General features: G+C 33.7%; 2 non-coding genes across 2 annotated transcripts; one reads left to right on the forward strand and one right to left on the reverse strand.

The window, feature by feature from the left end:
• Nucleotides 1-1,533: 1,533 nt before the first annotated feature.
• Nucleotides 1,534-1,606, forward strand: TRNAA-AGC (transfer RNA alanine (anticodon AGC)). The gene has a single exon. It is a non-coding gene; the product is annotated as a tRNA-Ala (tRNA).
• Nucleotides 1,607-1,663: 57 nt separating this feature from the next.
• Nucleotides 1,664-1,736, reverse strand: TRNAF-GAA (transfer RNA phenylalanine (anticodon GAA)). Its single transcript has one exon. It is a non-coding gene; the product is annotated as a tRNA-Phe (tRNA).
• Between the last annotated feature and the right edge of the window lie 12,041 nt (nt 1,737-13,777).

The following is a 13,777-nucleotide window of genomic DNA, read 5'->3' on the forward strand; positions in this document are numbered from 1 at the left end:
AAACGTTTCAATTATCTCCAAGTCTCAGATAGGTTTTCGATACAACCGACCAAGGCTATTAAAGACCTCTCGGTTCCTAGGACCCCAGTAAGTCTCTAGGGAAACTGTTACGGGACGGTCATACCCCCTCACTCTGACCACCACTAGACGTGATGCCCCAAATTCAAATCAGGTATCTACCAAACTTCTTGGATATTCGCTTGGCCACTGAACCTTCAGTGACAATGAATTAACATTAATAAAATAAAAACTAGATGATGCCTTTAAGATAAAAGAACGTCGGATATTTTCTAGGGATCAAGGCTTCAAGGTCACTTCTTGGAATTTCCATATGTCAACACAAATATACCCTGAATTTATTACAAGATACAAGTTTCTTAATTGCAAAGCTTGCCACAACTCTTATAGTCAAAACTCCTAAATTTTTCAAAGATTCTTGTAGTGACTTTGTTGAATTTATAAGTTATAGACAACTCATGAAATATTATTTTATCTAAGAACAACTTGACCTAGTATTAGTTACTTCATCCAACAGATAAGTCGATATATGTCTCTTCCTAATAAAGATCATATGTAGCAAATTTTGATTAATTTTTTATAGTATTAAAATAATATAAATGAATTACTTATAAGATAAAATAACATAAAAATTGATGACATGTAGTCTCTATTATGCCGTTTAAGTCATGCGACATCATCAAATACACATACATGTCATTTAAAATGACATCTAGATTAAATGAAGGGTTAAAATTTAGAAAATATTTAAATGGACGGGTCAAATAGTTGGTTTTTTAAATGAAGATCAAATATTTAAAAAAAATACATTAAAAAATACTTTCATCGAAGGAATTGATTAATAGGCTTGATTGCATTTTTTATCTTTTAAATTATAATTTAGGCTTCCATTTTTTAAAAAGAAATTTGACCGAATTCTTTTATATTTTATATCTAAATTTAAGTCGATTTTTTATTTATTTTAGATAATAAGAAGATCTCATTTCCACTTTTAATAAATTTTAACAATTTAGATTAATATTAAAGAGCACGATATGAATTTTTTTTCCAATTTAATCTTATTATTATGGTCATAAAAAAAATAAACGAGGAAGATTAATATATTTTAGTAATAAGAGATGAGTTAATAAAGCATGTAAAAGAAAATCTATCAAAATACACTAAAAATAATAATTTTAATTGAAGGTGTTTTTGTACTAAATTATAATTTTTTTGTTTTAATTTTTTAAAGAAAAACGTTGGAGGTTTACATAGTGTTTTGGCAATGAAAGATAGATACTTCATATACTTTTAAAAATAATTTTTTGACATAAATAAATAGTAGGAAGGTTTAAGGATTTAACTTGAATGAATATAATTTAAGAATCTAACTTGAGTGAATATGCAGGATAAAAAAGGAGCTTTGGAGATTTATTCAAGGCCCAAGTTATAGTTAAACTAATAGTCTATATATAGAAAACCTTTTCCGTAAGAAACCTTAATAATAATATACTTGACTAAAGTAGGAAACAACACGGGGATGTAGCTCAGATGGTAGAGCGCTCGCTTAGCATGCGAGAGGTACGGGGATCGATACCCCGCATCTCCATTTATTTCATATTTTTTCATTGTTTTGTTAAAAATGCGTATTTCAAAAGAAAATAAATGCGGTGAGCGTGGATCGAACACGCGACCTTCAGATCTTCAGTCTGACGCTCTCCCAACTGAGCTATCCCCGCTTTTTCAAATTATTACGTGTTCCAAAATTTCACTTTTACAATTATAATGTTTTGCAACGAAAGTTGATATAATATATGCAAAAACTGTTCCATTCCTTAGACAAGGGGATGTGTGTCTTCATTTTTCAAAATTCCAGCATTGTTTACACTCAAATAAATATGCATTTATGTTATATTTAGTCTCAGCATTGTTTTCAGAAAATTTAAGAAGACATTATAGTTTCTTTGTCATTAATATTAAATTAAAGAAACTATAATAAAACATTTTAAATATTACAAAAATCAATTTTATAAATATTTAAATAAAAGAAGAATGTTCTAAAACAAAATAAATTATATATACAAAAACTAAAATTTAAAAATAATCATTATAGAGAATAATGGACAAAACTATATATATTTAAATGGACAAAATCACATATTTAGATCAATATTTTATTTATTTTAGTATAGATAAAATTGGGTTTGGAGGAATCAGTGAACGTGAGTGAGTTACTCACTCATGTTCAACCATACATTAATTATGAAGAGAATTTGTTAGCTAGAGACATTGAGAAGAAGAAGACATCTAAGAAATGTGGAGACAATAATGTTGCAATGCAAATAGCAAATGCAGTTTTATCGTCTCCATAGAGGCCGACTGTGTTTCAAATACTATTCAATAGTTTATATTATTTTAAGTTTGATTTATCAGAAGATTGATTGTTTGGTCTATACTTGAAAAGTACAAAAACAAAAAATAAAAATTCGTTGTTTCAATAGTGAGAAAACTCTATTAGAGTTAGATTTCATTGACATATTCTTATGTAGCATCTTTGACCAATAATATAAAATTTTAATTAGTTTTAATATTACTGTCTGTTTCTTTCATCGCAACTTATGTCTAAGTCAACGATGTGAAATCAGTCGTATTACCTAATAGACGATCTCTCAACCTATTAACCAATGCGTCAACATTATGTTTCAATATTGAATGCATATGTCAATGTCCACTTTCATCAAATATTGTTATTCATGTGATTATTAAACGTAAATCTATGTCTATACTTTAATAGACTAGGATCTAGTAATGACCAGTACCTTTCGGATATCAAGTCATACCATGAAAATATGTTTTAGGTAGCTAAACCTAAAATAAACGTTAAGACTAATAATCCATCAATATTAAAACATAAATAGAATTACATAGAACTCTATGGTCGGTATCAAAACATAAGTAATAATATAAATATATCTAACACCAACAAAAGATAAAATTAGTTACGTTTACTTACTGTAGCTTTACAATCAAGCCATAGAATAGGAAGTTGAAAATCATCTATTGACGATTCCTCAGACATGACTTCTGCCCTCAATCTTCCTCTTATATTCTCTCATATTCTCTCATATTATGATTTACAGTGAGAACCTAGTTTCACTAATAAACCACTTTGAGTTCCATCGAATGTGATTCAATCCTCTTAAATAGAATGAACTGTATATCTTAAGTGAAGGCTTGTCACCTCTATTTATATGCTTGGGAAAGGTAGGTTCGCTAAGCGCACAACCCATGCTTGCTTAACGCACCTGCTTTCTTCTAGGTTAAGTAATGCCAACTACCCTAGGCCTAGCTTTTCCTCCTATGCTCGCTAAGCGAACCGCCCAAGCACACTTAATCACAAAACTCTTGTTTCACCTTGGAGTAACTTAACTCTGAAGTTTTTGAACCACCTTTGCTCCCACCTACCTTGAATTTTGGGGTTGTGATGATAGTTCGTCATTGCATATATTTAGTTGAAAAATCGAAGCAAAATAAGTGAAAGTCGATAAAATATGAGAAGGAATGACTAAAGAATGAGAGAAAAATAGTTAAGTGTGCAAAGTGTGAGCTTAGTGAAAATTTGAGTGAAAAGGAGCAAAAAAGAGTGAAGCTTCAGAAATAATCACATCCATCATCGCACAGCATCGCATGCGCGATAAGACATTAAAAGTTTCATCACGCGCACGATAGTAACTTTTCTTGGCCTTTTCTGACACGTCCTAGTCCATTCTGACGCCTTTAAAAGGGGAAATTCTGCACTTTCACAAGGGTTACGAAATTTGGCATTGGGAGCGTAGTTTTACAGCATCAAAAGGGTGATTTTTAGAGCAGTGGAAGCCATTGGATGGAAATCCTTCAAGGGAATTCATATGTTATTCTTCTTTTTTCAATTGGTATTGTGATTTTGACTATGAGTAGCTAAGCTTCTCTAGGTTAGGTTGTGTGATGATGAACCTTATTCAATCTTGTTGGCATTATATGTTGGTTTGACTTTGTATGAATCCTTTGAATTATAATCTTATTCAGTTGTTTCTTAATCTTAATGCTTTTTATTTGAGATACTTTGTTAATCTGATATTGGACACATAGGGATTACTGACCCTTAGCCTATGTGTTAGACCTAGGACAATTATTCTACTTACGGTGGTTGAATAAGTATAGGAGACCCCGAGTAGTGGCCTAGGGAATTAACATTTTGTACATCGCCTAACCCTGCTTACGTTGGAGGACTAGGGATAGAAAGCTCCGAGTAATGGTTAGTGAGTTATTTCGTGAGGGATCTGCTATAATGGTTTTGTTAGTTTGTCGTGAGATTATAAGGATTAGACAATTCATACAAGGCATCATACATAAACAAGAGAGAATAAGGGGATTCTAATACACAACCTAATCGTCTTAATATTTATGTTAAAACTCATATTTTATTTTCCGTTCTATAACCTGAACCCCCCTCCCCCCCTTCCCTGCCATTTACTGTTTTTCCTTTGTATTGCATAATTGTTAGCTTGTTCGAACATATTCCTTGTGGATTAGATCTTTTATTACTGTGACACTATCGATACACTTGCCGAGAAGTCATTAGTGTGCCAATTGGTATTGGAATTTCAGAGAAAGTATGTCGAGCAGGGCTTAGTTTTCTTTGGTTGTGAGGGTCAAGAAAATCTAGGTTCTGGAGCACTAATGAAAATTGGTGTTTGGTTGCCTTCAAATAAGGAGGCCTTTATAAGGTACCAAGACAGGTTGGACTTTAATTTTAACTTTCATGTAGCGGTAAATTTATGATCATCAAGCTATGGATAAGCTAGACATCAAATAACAAGAGTCGCCACCACGTTTTTATTGTTTCCAAAGGAAAAGGGAAAAGTAGGAACAAAACCAAAAAATAAAAAGTTTTCAAATCAAAACTAATAAAATGCCAGAGATTACAAGTAAGGGGGTTGGTTACACAGAGGGAATGTGTTATCACCCAAAGTGTCCTAGGTATTCCTAGGGAGCCATTTTTTGTGTGTGCTTATGTGTTTTTGTATGAAATGATGTTTGCAAATAAATAGAATGGAGGGATGAGAAAATAATTAATTAATTATAATTTTGTGTTTGACAAGACCTTCGGACTTGTGCCTACGTACCAACATAAAAATGAGGGATCAAAACCTCGTAGTTCGTGGTATAAATTTCAAAGTGGATGCATTGTTTTTAACAAAAATTAAGTTTGAAAGGCACAAAGGCCTAAAATGGTTTGAATGAGTTAGTTCTTTTTGGCTTTTGAAGATTTTAAGTCAAGTATAATTAAGTTTATTTACAAATTTGATTAAGAAAAGAAGTTTGAAAATGCAATGACATAAGGCCAAAGTTTCTAGTTTGCAATATAGTCTAAGTTTAGGAAAACAAGCACAAGCAAAGAAGTTTTTTTAAAGGAGGGAGAGATTTTGAAATTAAAGAAGTGGAGAGGAGATGAAGAGACTAATCCTAAGCATAAATTTAAAAGTTGAGAGTTGAAAAGATATGACCAATGGGCTGCAATCCAATAGACAAGAATGTCATATAGAAACCCAAATTCCCTTGGACATTAGAATCAAGCAACAAACAATGCGCATAATATAAACTTGAAGAGCAAGGCATCAAATAAAGATATCCACATCCAAGCTTAGCAACTCCATGATCTTCTTCCAATTTGCCCATGTAGCAGATGAATTCCATAATACACAAGTCATAGGTTCAAAGTAACAGCTTCACAATGATCATGTTGCAGATGAACTCAAAATGGATCTTCAATGATGTATCAGATGAAGTTTCAAATTACAAGCACTTGGTTTCATAAAAGTTGGCATTGGTCAAGTCCTTTGCATAGGGAGTGTTGCCTAAATTCTAAGTCCAATTTTCTCAGATCAAACCAATAATCCACACAAGATGTTTTTTTTAGGATTTTTTGTTCTTCTTATGTACATTAATGGTCAAAGACCACACAAGCAAGCACAAAATTCACAATCACAACATATCACAAAATATGGTCCAAGTGGACAAAGTGAAAATGACATTAACATAAACAATTAGAATGATATGAATAATGACAAATGAATAAAGCTTAAAAATAAATTGCATTAAAGTAAATGACTTGGAATTAAATCTTAGTTGTTAATGAGTTAGAAGTTAGTATTGCTTTTGTTTTTTGCTTTTGTTTTAAGTCATTCTTTGGAGAACACTCAACCCGCTTATCACAAGCATGAATCCTTGAACCAAGACATAAAGGCCAAGTTTCCATACAGTATCATGAAAGAGGGGAGACTTACAATCTCACTAACTAGAATGCTATGCCTTTTGTGTCAAAATTTAGCGCTATGTTAAGCAATTGTAATTGGACTTATGTAGAAGTCACAACTATTTGAGGTCGGGTAATAGAATTTTGGTGTTAATGCATGTTAGAGACATAGTATAATGAACCATGCTCATGAAACATACCACACACAAAAAGAATATGCAAAAGTGGGGGCCTAATCTGATCCATACTTATGTTGATTTTGCAATCAACTAGCCTTAGGATATAGAGATATCATAGGTCCATAACATGAATGCATAAAGAAGGGGAATGAGATGAAGAGGGAAGGGAAATGGATCAAACTCAAATTGGACAAAGGAGGACTTTTACCAAATTAATATCATTCATTCATCTTGGGAGATGGAATGTACATTCCATCAATCCCCTAAATCCAATGATCTTAACTTAACAAAGTCAAATCAACCTTGACCAAGGCCCAACAACATAAGCCAAACTTACAAAGTCAACCAAAATGGCTCTACACAATTATTTGGCATTTATTCAATTTAAAATACTAAATATAATACATTTGTCTCCCTCATTAATTGAGGTGGCATATCAAGTGGCCACAAACGCGCGTTCCATGATGGAGTTGAGTCATCACGCCACACAAGTGGTAATCAAAACCAACGCTATTGATTAAAACAATTTGAATAGATCATGTGGCTCTGGACCATGCCAACTCACCACCGGAGCAAATCTACGACCACCTTCTCAGGCGAGCCTCGCCGGACTGGTCCAATCATAACCATCACTAAAATGAAAAGGGAGGACATGATCTTGAAGAAAAAATGGCGTAGATCACGAATTTGACCTTAATTTTAACTAACTCCAAACATATAGAGAGATATGTGGAGTTGAATTTTGAGGTGTGTCAACTGAGTTGCTTCGATTTAACCTCAAAGCAACTCAATCTTCTTGCCTACATTGGTAGGACTTCAGACAACCAAAGATCCAAGAGAATTGATGAGAATTGAGTGAGAATCGAAGAGAATAAAAAATCTGGAAAATACCTTCAATGTTGTGCAGAACTTGATCTCTCTTGCTTCAATTCGTGTTTGATCTTGCTCAGGTAGCTTGCAGAAGTGGCTTAGGATTGGTACAAAACTTTGGATCCTGAAGTTTTTGAATCTCCAAACAGTGAGATTCAAACTCAATTTTCAAATGAAAGTTATCAGGTTTTCCTTTCAAATGTGAGGGTTTCAAGAGTGGGCGCAAAGTTGGTGCGCAAGGATCCTTTGGAATGAGCACAAAGGGTATCTATTTATAGCAAAATGGAATATTATTTGCACACTTGAAATTTTGTCCAATTTTAGCAATGCCATGTTCATGCTTGCATGGGCATGTACATGCCCATGAAGCAACTCAATTAAGTCCAAAACCAACGATGCTGAGGTCTGAATGAAGCTTGAATGGCAAGGCAAAGTTAAATGATCACTTGAAGCTTGAATCTTGCCAATTGATACAGTTGTGTTCACACCACCTCAAACTTCATCCAAAATGAATGAATTGGAACTCTTTGGAAAGCTTAGATCAAGAGGAACAACTCTTATGTTAAAGACTTTTCCATTTGGAACTTGTATCATGGTGAATTTTGAGGTGGAAGTTTGAAAATGTCAACATGTTGAAAAATATTCTAAGTGTCAAGTCACATACTTCATTATTCCACCTTGCTTAACTTTTTATGTGAGCTCTAAATGAGAATAGTGTCTTTATTAAAGTTGTATATCTTTCAAAAACCTTCAAAATGGTCACAAATTTGACATCATTTATATTTATAATGAGTGAGTTATGCATTTTTGAAGTTGAGGAAAAACACTTGTTCAATGGTATTGGTCCAAAATGACCTATAATGTATCCTCATATCACATGCTCATAAAAGTTGAGGAAAAACACTTGTTCAATGGTATTTGATTATGAATGAGTATTTTAATTTGATTTGAATAATACTCGACATTGGATCGAGGTTTTAAATTTGTGTTTTGTAAATAAGTTGGATTAATTTGGTGTATCAATCATATAATCGATTAATTAATAACCGAATAGGTCTCATTGTAAGGAAGCCCAAGAGTAAGCTATGTGAGATCGATGTCGATGCTTAAAAGCAATCGACTTACAAGGGGCATTTGGGAAATGGGCTCGACATTGAGTCGAGAAGTATGATTTATAAAAAGGTTTAACGAGATAGTGGTGCTTAAGATAGTTGATAATCAAATATTGTAAAAAAAAAAGCTTCAACACCTAATTTACCCAACTATAGGTAACACAAGTGAACCTAACTAATCGAGATATAAAACAATTTTTTTTTATAACCAACCAACAAAACTGAATGCGACATTAAATAAATAAACCAATTAGTAATGATAATAAAAGATTAATTAACAAATAAATCTTTAGTTAATTCTAATAATAATAATTTTTAGGTGCTAAAAAAAGGTAAAAAAACTGAAAACAAAACCATAAGTTCGGATAGGCCTTTTGGCCATTTAGAGCCCATTCGGGCATACAGCAAGAAGGCAAAGGAGTGGGCCAAATAATCCACAGGCCCACCAGAGTATGCTCTTCTTCGGACCAAACGACATCTGGGTTGGGTCCATCTCAAGCCCATCCGGAATTTGTATGGTGATGAAGAGGAAAGGCTCTTCTTCACTCCACGACCGTTGGAATTCCCAACGCAGACTAACGTTAATGCAGGCGAGGGAAATGAGAAGCATATTTCGGGCAGTGAAAAGAATGTCATCATCAATGATTTTTAATCAGTGCATTTTGGATGCACGTTCTTCCATGTTTGTACTTAAGCATTTCTTCGGTTTGCTTTGATTATTTTTATGTTTTAATGTGTTTTCATAATTTATGTTATTTTTGCACTTATTTAATTTTCGTATTTAATTTTCAGCATTAGCAGCTTTCGTGAGAAAAATCATATCTTGAGCTAGGAGTATCGGATTTAGACGTGCTACAAGTCGATGAAAAGCTAAGAAAAAGATCGACAACGTTTGTTCAGAAGTCGAGAGCTGAATCAGAATGTAGAAGGGCCAGAAAATTCGTTGAAGTTGCAACATTAGTTTTATTTAAGTTTTGGGTCATTAGTTTTGGGCTTGAGTTATGTTTTCGATCCAGTTGGGTTGTAAACCAAATTCCTTGTTTTCCATATACCTAGCAGCCGCATAACATTAGGATGACCACTATTCACGAAAGATTTGAAAGCTTTGGAAGAATTCTCATGAAGAACTAATCGATCCAAACAATTTGTTGTATTCGGGTTCCGATACCTTGAGATTTTAGTAATTCTTATTCAGGTTTTTTATTCCTTTCAATATTAACATATGTATTTTGTTTGCTTAATCCGATTTACATATGCTATATTGATTTAATCCGATTGATTGTGTGGAGATAACAGGCTTAATGTGATTGCGCCTGAATGAAAAAGAGCAAAAAGAAGAATGAGTAAGTTAGGCTTTGACATAATAACATGATTCGAGTTGATTTGTGTATTCAGGAGGTTTATGACTGCACAATTGTGGATTAGTGTTCCTACGATATCCTAGTGTGCAAGATTAGTACCTATCGATGCAAACTTAACCGAAGATGACTTGTAGCCTAGAATGAGTAACCGTTGATGTGTCTGTGTTTTGCTTTGTTTTTCATTTTGCTCGGAGTGCAAAAGTTCAAGTGTGGGGGAATTTGATCAGTGCATTTTGGATGCATGTTCTTCCATGTTTGTACTTAAGCATTTCTTCGGTTTGCTTTGATTAGTTTTATGTTTTAATGTGTTTTCATAATTTATGTTATTTTTGCACTTATTTAATTTTCGTATTTAATTTTCAGCATTAGCAGCTTTCGTGAGAAAAATCATATCTTGAGCTAGGAGTATCGTATTTAGACGTGCTACCAGTCGATGGAAAGCTAAGAAAAAGATCTACAACGTTTGTTCAGAAGTCGAGAGCTGAATCAGAATTTAGCAGGGCCAGAAAATTTGTTGAAGTTGCAACATTAGTTTTATTTAAGTTTTGGGTCATTAGTTTTGGGTTTGGGTTATGTTTTCGATCCAGTTGGGTTGTAAACCAAATTGCTTGTTTTCCATATACCTAGCAGCCGCATAACATTAGGATGACCACTATTCACGAAAGATTTGAAAGCTTTGGAAGAATTCTCATGAAGAACTAATCGATCCAAACAATTTGCTGTATTCGGGTTCTGATACCTTGAGATTTTAGTAATTCTTATTCAGGTTTTTTATTCCTTTCAATATTAACATATGTATTTTGTTTGCTTAATCCGATTTACATATGCTATATTGATTTAATCCGATTGATTGTGTGATCCTAACTATAGTCACGATTTCGCTTGCTTAATTCGTTATCGAGTCCGTTTAATTCATGTTTGCTTAATTCATGAAACTTAATCCCGTTTGCTTAATTCGGATGATAGGAACATACAACTTATACTATCAATTGCGTTTGTCAGTTGATATTATAATCGAATAGGAATAATTAATTTGTGGTTGGAATTACGATAGTCGATGATAGGCAAAGACCGAATCAGTAAATTGTTGCTACAACCTATTTCAATAATCACTTATTTTAATCTATTTTTTTTAATTGAATCCTAAACCAACCAAAACCCCATTAATCGTTAATATCATTGGTTAATTCATTCAAGAATCCTTGTGAGAACGATAATCCGAGTCAATTTGTCGCTAAACTACATTTTTGAAAAACTACTCGTTTTGATCCGCGTGCGACAACGGATCAAATTGGCGCCGTTGCCGGGGATTCTTGTCGAATTAGTCAATAGTTTAGTTTTAAGTATTGTGTATTTCGTTGTTCTGCAATTTCCTGTTATTTTTCCGAATTTTTCTACAGTTTCGCGTTCGGAGTTGCGTCAAGAGTCAGAAAAAACCGGTTTTTGGATAATTTGTGTTTGATTGTATAAGTTTTTTGCCTACTAGAAGCAGAAAAGTCGTGCGATCAATACTCCCTTACTCTGACGTCAAATTTGCCAAATTCCTTGTTTTTCTATTTTTAATTAATTTTTTACTGTTTCCATAGTGTCGAAAAAATCCAAAAAAAATCTCAAAATTTTTATTTCACGTCATTAGATTAAGTTTGGTGCTTTTGTATTTTTCTGAATTTAGTTTAATCGTTTTTCTTCTTTCTATTTGTTTTTGTCTATTTCGGACATAGTTGGTATTTCTGTGTTTTTTTTTATTACATGGATGATCAAAGAACATTAAGGCAGTTTGTTGCTCCTGATGTTAATTATAATGACTTTTGTATTGAATATTCTGATGTTTCGGTTCCTTTTGAATTGAAATCTGGTTTAATACACTTGTTTCCAAGGTTTAGTGGTCTTGAAGGTGAGGATCCGCATGAGCATCTGAAGGAATTTGAGGTTGTGTGCTCTGCACCTTCTGGACCTTCACTAGAAGATATTGTCAAACAAATGGCTGCAAATAATCTCCAGTTTCAACAACAAGTAGATTCTACTTTAAAGACTTTGCAAATACAGATTGGGCAGCTTGCCACTTTGGTGAATGCCATGCAGCAAGCTCAAGGATCAAACCAACAACCCTTGGAAGAACATTCTGTTTTTCAAATAGATTTGATTTCTGAAATTGTTGATGATACTTGTAGTGATTTGTTTGCATCTGATTTTCCATCATTGTCTGGTTTTGATGATGTTTATTCTTGTGATATTTGTACTGAAACTAAAATTTGCTCTGTTTGTACTGAAATTGAGGTTGCCTTGCAAGTTGATATTCTTACTGCAGATGAGGTTGCAAATAAAGTTGTTCATGTAGATAAAGCTCTTGACATCCCGGCTTCCCCAAACACTCCTTCTATTGAGCATTCACCTTCCTTCGAGCTGAAGCAACTTCCTGAAAATATGAAATATGCTTATTTAGAGATGAATGAAAAACTACCGGCTATAATTTCTTCTAACCTTGATTTCGATCAAGAAAATAAGCTTTTGCAGGTTTTAAGGAAGCATAAAAAGGCATTTGGTTGGACATTGGCTGACATTCCAGATCAGATCGCCTTCACGTGTCCATTTGACACTTTTACTTTTAGAAGATTCTTTGATCCTGGAATAAGAGGCGAAGATACTAATAAAAATTTCAAGTTAAATGAACATTACCCAAAGCTATTTCATGACAGCCCCACTTTGGAAGAAGAAAATGTAGAATATATCTCTTTGGGAAAGGCTGCTTATGTGATCACCTATCCTCCTTGACTACTCGGGTGTGTTCTTTCCTCTCCCTTCTCTCTCTTTTATTTTATGTTTGTTTCTTTCATTGAGGACAATGCATATTTTAAGTGTGGGAGAGGGAATACTTTATTTTCTTTGTTTTTGTTCTTTGTTTTGTTTTGTTTTTGTTTTCTTTAAAAAAAATGCATTTTTGTTGAAAGTTTTAGGCTATAGAATAATTTGAGGTTGGTTTGTAGAGACTTGGGAAAAGTTCACAAGGTCGGTATTGTTTTAACACCGTAAGTCTCCTGCATATGGAAATTTAGTTGAATTTTTATTATGTTTTAGCCTTACATTCTCATCCTCTCACATCTCTTGAGTAGTTTATTTCAGTAGTCAGCACCATCTCACACACACTCTACGCAGGGAAGCCGATGAATATAAGTGAGTGTTCCGAAAAAGAAAAAAAAAGAGAAAGAAAAGGGAATGCACCTTCTAAGTTTGGTGACCCTCACCCGGTCACTTAACCCAACGGATGTAGAACCTTCAATTTTTTTTTTGAAAATAAGACTAGTTGTCAGTTGGTTCAGCGATTTCTGGTACTGAACTTGGTAGGGCGGATTACGGTCCGATCCCCCGCAACTACAACTGAATAAGCAAAGAGTTATGCCACGTAAGTACTAGAATCCCGTGTAAAAAGGATCAGAGTCACTAACCGGTCGTCTTGCTATGGGTGTGTGGAGATAACGGGCTTAATGTGATTGCGCCTGAATGAAAAAGAGCAAAAAGAAGAATGAGTAAGTTAGGCTTTGACATAATAACATGATTCGAGTTGATTTGTGTATTCAAGAGGTTTATGACTGCACAATTGTGGATTAGTGTTCCTACGATATCCTAGTGTGCAAGATTAGTACCTATCGATGCAAACTTAACCGAAGATGACTTGTAGCCTAGAATGAGTAACCGTTGATGTGTCTGTGTTTTGCTTTGTTTTTCATTTTGCTCGGAGTGCAAAAGTTCAAGTGTGGGGGAATTTGATCAGTGCATTTTGGATGCATGTTCTTCCATGTTTGTACTTAAGCATTTCTTCGGTTTCTTTGATTAGTTTTATGTTTTAATGTGTTTTCATAATTTATGTTATTTTTGCACTTATTTAATTTTCGTATTTAATTTTCAGCATTAGCAGCTTTCGTGAGAAAAATCATATCTTGAGCTAGGAGTATCGTATTTAGACGT

This window comes from Lathyrus oleraceus, chromosome 3 (assembly GCF_024323335.1).
Source record: "Lathyrus oleraceus cultivar Zhongwan6 chromosome 3, CAAS_Psat_ZW6_1.0, whole genome shotgun sequence".
NCBI lineage: Eukaryota > Viridiplantae > Streptophyta > Magnoliopsida > Fabales > Fabaceae > Lathyrus > Lathyrus oleraceus.